Source organism: Cuculus canorus, chromosome 18, assembly GCF_017976375.1.
Source record: "Cuculus canorus isolate bCucCan1 chromosome 18, bCucCan1.pri, whole genome shotgun sequence".
Lineage (NCBI taxonomy): Eukaryota > Metazoa > Chordata > Aves > Cuculiformes > Cuculidae > Cuculus > Cuculus canorus.
Window position 1 is genome coordinate 13182681 of NC_071418.1, and position 6827 is coordinate 13189507.

Here is a 6827-nt window from a genome sequence, read left to right on the forward strand (position 1 = left end):
TGCCCCTTTCTGCCCTCCCCAGGCTGTGTCGCGTTTCTGTTGCCACCTAATACAGGCGAGAGGGGCTTTCATCTTCCAGGCATCGCGTGCTGTTTTCACCTTAGCTTCTGGAGAAGACACACAGTGCAGGGTGGCTGTGGAAGAGCTGGGCTCCAAGCAGAGCCAACTGAGTTTCTGCCCCCTTGCTGGGGGGTTTGGGGAGAGCCACCTCCGAGGGCGCTTTGGGGTGCCTGAAGCTGCCTCTTGTGCATTTGACTGGAGAGTGGAACAACGGCTGGGAAAGTGCAAAAACTTTTGTTACTGATCTGGTGAAACCAGTGGGTGGATAAGGTGAAGCAGAGTGCGGGACAGCAGCTTGGAGCCCCTTGATGTATTGTAGAATGAAACACCTTGCAGAGTCAAGGGTTTTGCGGGCACAGCCATTTTAATGGTTTCTGCATAAACCTGTGTGCTTCCTTTCTCAAACACTGATGTAAACACTTTTCTTGATGGTGGTCACCTATAAAACCAATTGTTTTTCTCCTTTCCAGCTGCTCTTCAGCTCTCCCCGTGGCCTGCTCGCCCCCTCTGCGGTCACAATTAGCAAATGAGCCCCTGCTCTCTGTGTGGGCGCGCTGGATGCATCTGTGCTTGGTGTTTAACAAGACCCGATTCCAAAAAATTGTATGAATTGTGGCTGAAAGTGGTAATAGAAACACTTTTGTAACATGTCTCCTGCTTTCCATTCCCAAGAGATGTGATTTTGTGTTCTCCCAGCTTGAAGACGATCCCATTGTTCTTCCTGATCAGCAGGTACCGGGGGGGGGTACCTTCCTCAGTGCCTGCGTAACCTTGCAACCTGGGCTCGATCTATTTTTATTGCTCTGTTTTTCCTTCTTTTTTGTGACCATTGCAGCCTAATATCTCATTTCAACATGGAGAATGTCATACTGAATTGTTAAATGGCTACTGGAGAGTCACCAGGACAAGATTACCTGAGTGGGGATGAGGAGGTTGGATCCTCTAGGCTGCACCCTTGCTCCTCTCATCCATTTTGATGCAAAAGCTATTAATTATGGCCTTTTCTTTTGTGACAGAAAGCAAAACACAAACAGAACAGGGCTGCATTCCTACTTGAGCGTTGGCCACAGCGCTAAGTAGCCACGTGGTTTGGGATTGAACTGACATGCTTGCAGAGTCTTATCTTTTTTCTGCAGGACAGCACCTCTTCTGTTTCTGGAGAGGGGTAAAGCGAGGCAAGTAGAGCTGATTGGAAATGTGTGCAGAGGGAAATCATCATTCCATGTCCTTTCTGGTTCGAGGGCCGGCGGCTCCCACCCATGTGTGATGCTGGTAACCACTGTTCGTCCTCTCCTTCAGCAGAAGGACCTGAAACTGAGTAGCTGCCACCGCAGTGCAGGTCTGTACCGCCTGCTGGAGGAGGAGGAGGAGCAGGGCAGCTGGAGGAGCAGCAGCTGGTTAAGCTGTGCCCCAGCTGTGCGTCCCAGGGCCAGAGGAGTTGCTTTTCTGATACAGCGCTGCCTTGTTTAGGCCCAAGGCTGTGTCTTTTCTCAGCTGCTTTGCTGCAGTTGGGACTGGACTGGCTGCCAGGGTCCTTTTGGGTTGCTGTTAGGGCTATCAGCTCACCTTCATGGGCAAGGCCGAGTGTACAGCTGGTTCAAAACCTTGAAGAACATCAACAATGACTCAAAGCCTGACGAGCTCAGGGATTAAACTGTAAAATGAGCTTTAACATGATGGAAGAAGAGCTGTACTGGGCGAGACCAGAAGCCTCAGAGGGGTTAGGAATGGCAGTTTAGGCAGAAGGTACGAGAACTAGTGCTCACAAGAGAGCTCTTTGGTAGGATCACTCCTTTCCATAGAAGCAAGGTATGGCCATCCCTGTCCTTGTGCCGGCTCAGACCTCTTAGTGAGCCGAACTCATTTAGCCTTGTGCTACTTGTGAATTGAACCAACTCTCGGAGCATCCCTGCAGCGTCAGAGCCAGGACATGGCCAGGTGTGAAAAAGCAGATGGCCAGACAGGTTAGTCACCTCCAGGCCTGTGTCAGCCGATGACCAGGGCAAGGATAGGGACATTTCCTGGGGTAGCTTCTGATTTCTGGCATCCATATGGAAGGGATGTTGCTGTTCCTGGCAAGGAAAAATGAGTATTTGCGATGGGGAGCATGACTGGGACTCGCAGAAATGATCTGAGCTTGGACCCAGTCTGTGGTCAAGCTTTACGTGAGGGGAAGTGGGTTCTTGGAGGACGTGGGAGCACAGAATCATCTGTCTGGAACCAGCATGGTCTGTGCAAACTAGCAGCTGCTGCTTTCCCTGGAAGCCAGCAGGCAGCTGCTCCCCGAGCACGATGAGTTCCTGTAGAGCTGTGCTTGGGTTACGGCTGTGGAGGAGAGAGGGGTCCCGAAACCCAGCTCACTTCACTTTGGGTGGGAGGGATGCATCCGTGTGCGCAGAGGAGCTGGGAGCAGCTGCTGCTGTGGGAGGAAGAACATGCAATGTGGTAAATCATCTCTTTTGTGCCTACAGACGCTCTCCCGGATGTTCCACCCCAGTCAGACTGGGAGCGGTGCTGGCCTGGGCTGCAGGGAGGTGACCCAGCTAAATCCCTCTCACAGGCAGATCTGCAGCGCAGCATTTTCCGCAGCGGGGGATGCTTCCTGGTGCAGTTGTCAGCGCAGCTCCCTGAATCCCCCTTTGTTGGCAAAGCTCGTCAGCTGCTCCCCAGCCCTGGAGCTGACAACCCTGTGCCAGCAGCTCTGGGCCAGCCGTGTCCCAGGCAGCCTTCCCTGCCAGAGCCACTGCAGAGCTGTTCTCCTCCCGAGAGAGGGCACCAGCTCGTGACCAGGGAGCGACAGGACGAGGGGGAACAGTTTTCAGCTGAAGAGGAGAGATGGAGATGAGATCTTAGCAAGAAATGCTCTCTTGTGACGGGGGGGGGGGAGGCCCTGGCACAGTTTGTCCAGAGAAGCCGTGGCTGCCCCATCCCTGGAGGGGTTAAAGCCAGGTTGGATGGGGCTTGAGCATCCTAGAAGGTGTCCCTGCCCATGGCAGGGGGTTGGAACTGGATGGGTTTTGAGGTCCCTTCCAACCCAAACCATTCCATGATTCTATGATCCTTGATGGCTGGTAGGGGAACCACACAGATGCCCTCTGTCCCTCCAAGCAGGAGCCTTGCTGCATCACTGCAAGTTTACTCCATCCAGTTGCCTCTGGAGAGCTGTGGAGGGGACAAAAGGCTATTGTAAGGACCTGCTGGGCCTGATTTCTGCCTGGGGACCATCCGCTCATATTCTGCAGGAGAGCCTGGCTCTCTCCTCAGATCTGAATGTGGGGAGTGGAGCCCTGTGGCTGATTCTGCCACCTTGTTACTGGATGAAGTTAGCTTGGCTAGAACGGATGTTTGTGTGGAGGTGTCCTTGATGCTTCCGAAACCAGAAGTGGTGTTTTTCAGAGATCTCTGAGCCCTGCAGTTCTCATGACTCCTCTGAGCAGCTCCAGTGACTCAACAGTGACTCTCTGCAGGGCTGAACGCAGAAGCTGCTGACGGTCACCTCTGGCTGTAGCTCATCTTTGGTTCCCCAGTCAGTGCTCCCGATCTCAGAAGAAGCCGTGAGGGTCAATGCCTCTTATTTTAAGGTGGTGATAAATCCTGCTTGGGAGGGTACTGGCTGAAGTGTCCAGTGGGTTAACGTGAGCCACGTGCCACTTGGGCAGGGAAGCACCCTCTGACAGGCTTCCAGCCAAGAGCCACGGGAAGCGTACGGTGCCAGGGAAAAAGGGCAGGAGATGGCCTGGATGTCAACTGAGGGCACTCTGACAGCTGCAAACGCGCACATCGGTGTGTGAGGAAAACCACCCCGAGTCCCCCAACTAGCAGCCCACAGTGGCTGCTTTCTAGTAGTCTCACCCCAAATTCCTCTTGGTCCCCAAAGCTGACAATCTGTGTGGTCACGGGAGCAAAGACCCGGTGCTGTGTGTTTCCCACTGTGGTTCTGTCTCCAGCTGTGAGCCATTTCCAGGGCCCAGGGGAAAGCAAGCGTTGACCTGGATTCGAGATGATGCAATCATGGCAACTGCAGGTGGTCAGCTCAGTGCCAGGGTTACCCAAAAAGAGAAGAATTACAAACTAATCTGATCTTAACTCCTGATTCCCAAACTGCCTCCCCAAACGCACAGCAATGTATCCCATTCCCCAGGCTGTGCTAGGCTCTAATCCACGATCACGTTGTCCATCAGCCCTGCGGCCCAGGCTCTTTGCTCCTCCAAAGCTCCCAGAAGCTGCTCGAAAGAGACTTTCATTCTCACTGTGCTCCAGATCTTCTTATACCCCTTTGTGTTGGTCTGGTGGAGCAGTCCTGCCTGTCATGGACCTCGTGTTCCTCCACTACTTCTGTCTAGTGAGCCAAACTTCAAGAAGTCGATATCTTCACCAAGCCAAAGAACGGATTCCGACAACGGAAAGGAGAAGAAGGAACCAAATATACATCAAGAAAGATGCTGAAGCAGACAGCGCTGTGACGCCACTGCCGCCGGCAGAGCTCCAGAGCAGCTTTGATGATTGGGGCCCCGGAAACCGGAAGCTGTGCGGGAGAGGGGAAGGTAAGCACTGTGGTCAGTTGTTACTAAGAATACCATTATCCATATGCTAACGATCGCCTGCCTGATAGGATTACCAATAAAGACAAACCGCAGTGAGGATCATGGCTTCATTTCCTGCCTTCCACCCCAGGGATTTAAACCCGCCTTTGTTCGTGTTTTGCTTTTAGCCAGTCCATAAAAATCTCTGCTCTCAGAGACATTTCCAAAGCCTTTTCCCTGGAGGAAACTTCGGGGATGGATTCCCATGTCTGCAGTTGGAAGATTGCTGCATGCTGGTTTTACCCTGACGGGAATAGCTTAAGCCTTCTAATTTCAGCCGCTTTGTAAAAGGTTGGGTAATCCTCCCAGCAGCCTCAAGAGGCAGGAAATCCTCGGTGGCAGCATCTGGAAGGGCCTGACAAGCCCTTGGCCTGTCTCCTTGCTGGCTCAGGATGGCTTTGGAGCACACCTTGCTTTTTGATCCTCCTGCTTTTCAGACACCCCAGCAGCAAGGTGTTCAGAGGGGTGGGAGGCTCTCGCAACACCCACGTCCCTGGGGGGTGTGACAGCAGTTTGTGGCACAAATGTGCCACCAATATCGCCCACAGTTCCTGGGGAAGGTTGAGCGATGCTCAGAAGCTTAGCATAGATGCGCTGCCAGACACTCCTCACTAAGGAGAGTCAGGACAGCCTTCCCTTGCCCCTCCAGCTCCTCCATCGCCCAGCTGAGGGCTAACAAGGTGCAGACACTCATTAAGCACTTCATGGAGCCCAGCTGACACCCAGCCTGCACAGGGCTCTCTGCAGTTGTGCTCAGCTCACCCACCTGAGGGGGCCTGTATGTCCCCTCTGAGCCCAGAATCACAGAGTGGGCTGGAAGGAACCTCAAAGTCCACCTAATCCCACCCCTGCCATGGGCAGGGACACCTCCCACTGGATCAGGGGCTCCAAGCCCCATCCAACCTGGCCTCGAACCCCTCCAGGGATGGGGCAGTCACAACTTCCCTGGGCAACCTGAGCCAGGGCCTCCCCAGCCTCACAGAAAAATATTTCTTCCTAAGATCTCATCCTCATCTCCTGTCTTTCAGCTTAAAACCGTTTCCCCTCATCCCAACCCTGCACTCCCTCATCCAGAGCATCATAGAGTTACCAGGTTGGAAAAGACCTCTTGGATCATCGAGTCCAACCATCGAGCCCCTCCCCAGTTTTCCTGGAGCCCCTTTCAGCACTGGAAGCTGCTCTAAGATCTCCTCAGAGCCTTGTCTTCTCCAGGCTGAACAACCCCAACTCTCTCAGCCTGTCCTCACAGTGGATCATCTTTGTGGCCCCCAGGGTCTGGCATCCTGGGAGGCAGAGACCTTCCCAAATCAAACAGGTAGGGATGATGCAGGCGCCTGTGCTGCAGGGGCTGGGGATGACTTTCTGGGTGCAGGGCAGTGCTTAGTGAAAGATGCACCTCCGATCCTGGGTTCAGTTTTGAGCCCCTCAATACAAGAAAGGCTTTGAGGGGCTGAAGAAGGGAACAGAGCTGGGGAAGGGGCTGGAGAACAAGTCTTATGAGGAGCGGCTGAGGGACCTGGGGTTGTTTATCCTCGAGAAGAGGAGGCTGAGGGGAGATCTTATCACTGTCTACAACGCCCTGAAGGGGGGTTATAGAGAGGTGGGGGCTGACCTCTTCTCCCAGGTGACAGGACGAGAGGGAATGGCCTCATGTTGTACCAGGGCAAGTTCAGATTGGACATTAGAAAAAATTTCTTCATTGAAATGGTTCTCAATGGTTTAGTGGCAGATAGGAATGGTTGGACTTGATGATCTTTTCCAACCTGTTGATTCTATGACTCTGTGTGGGGATTATCCCTTTCCACCCACAGCTTGTCATCCTCTGGGCTTGGTGGCAGCCCCCCTGCCCCAAGGGTCACCCCATGCTGTCCACCCTGTGCTAAAGTAGGAGCTTTTGCCCCATAAAACACCCTATACGATTCAAGCACCGGCAGAGGTGGTGGAGTGCCCATCCCTGGAGGGGTTTAAAAGATTGGTAGATGAAGCACTTAGGGATGCGATTTAATAGTGGATGGGTAGGGTTGGGCTTGGTGTTCTCCAAGATCTGGAGATTCTGGAAACCTCAATGTAAGAAGGAGATGGAGCTGTTGGAACAGGTCCAGAGGAGGCTACAAGGAAGATTCAAGGGCTGGAGCACCTTCCCTACAAGGACAGGCTGAGAGTTGGGCTTGTTCAGCCTGGAGA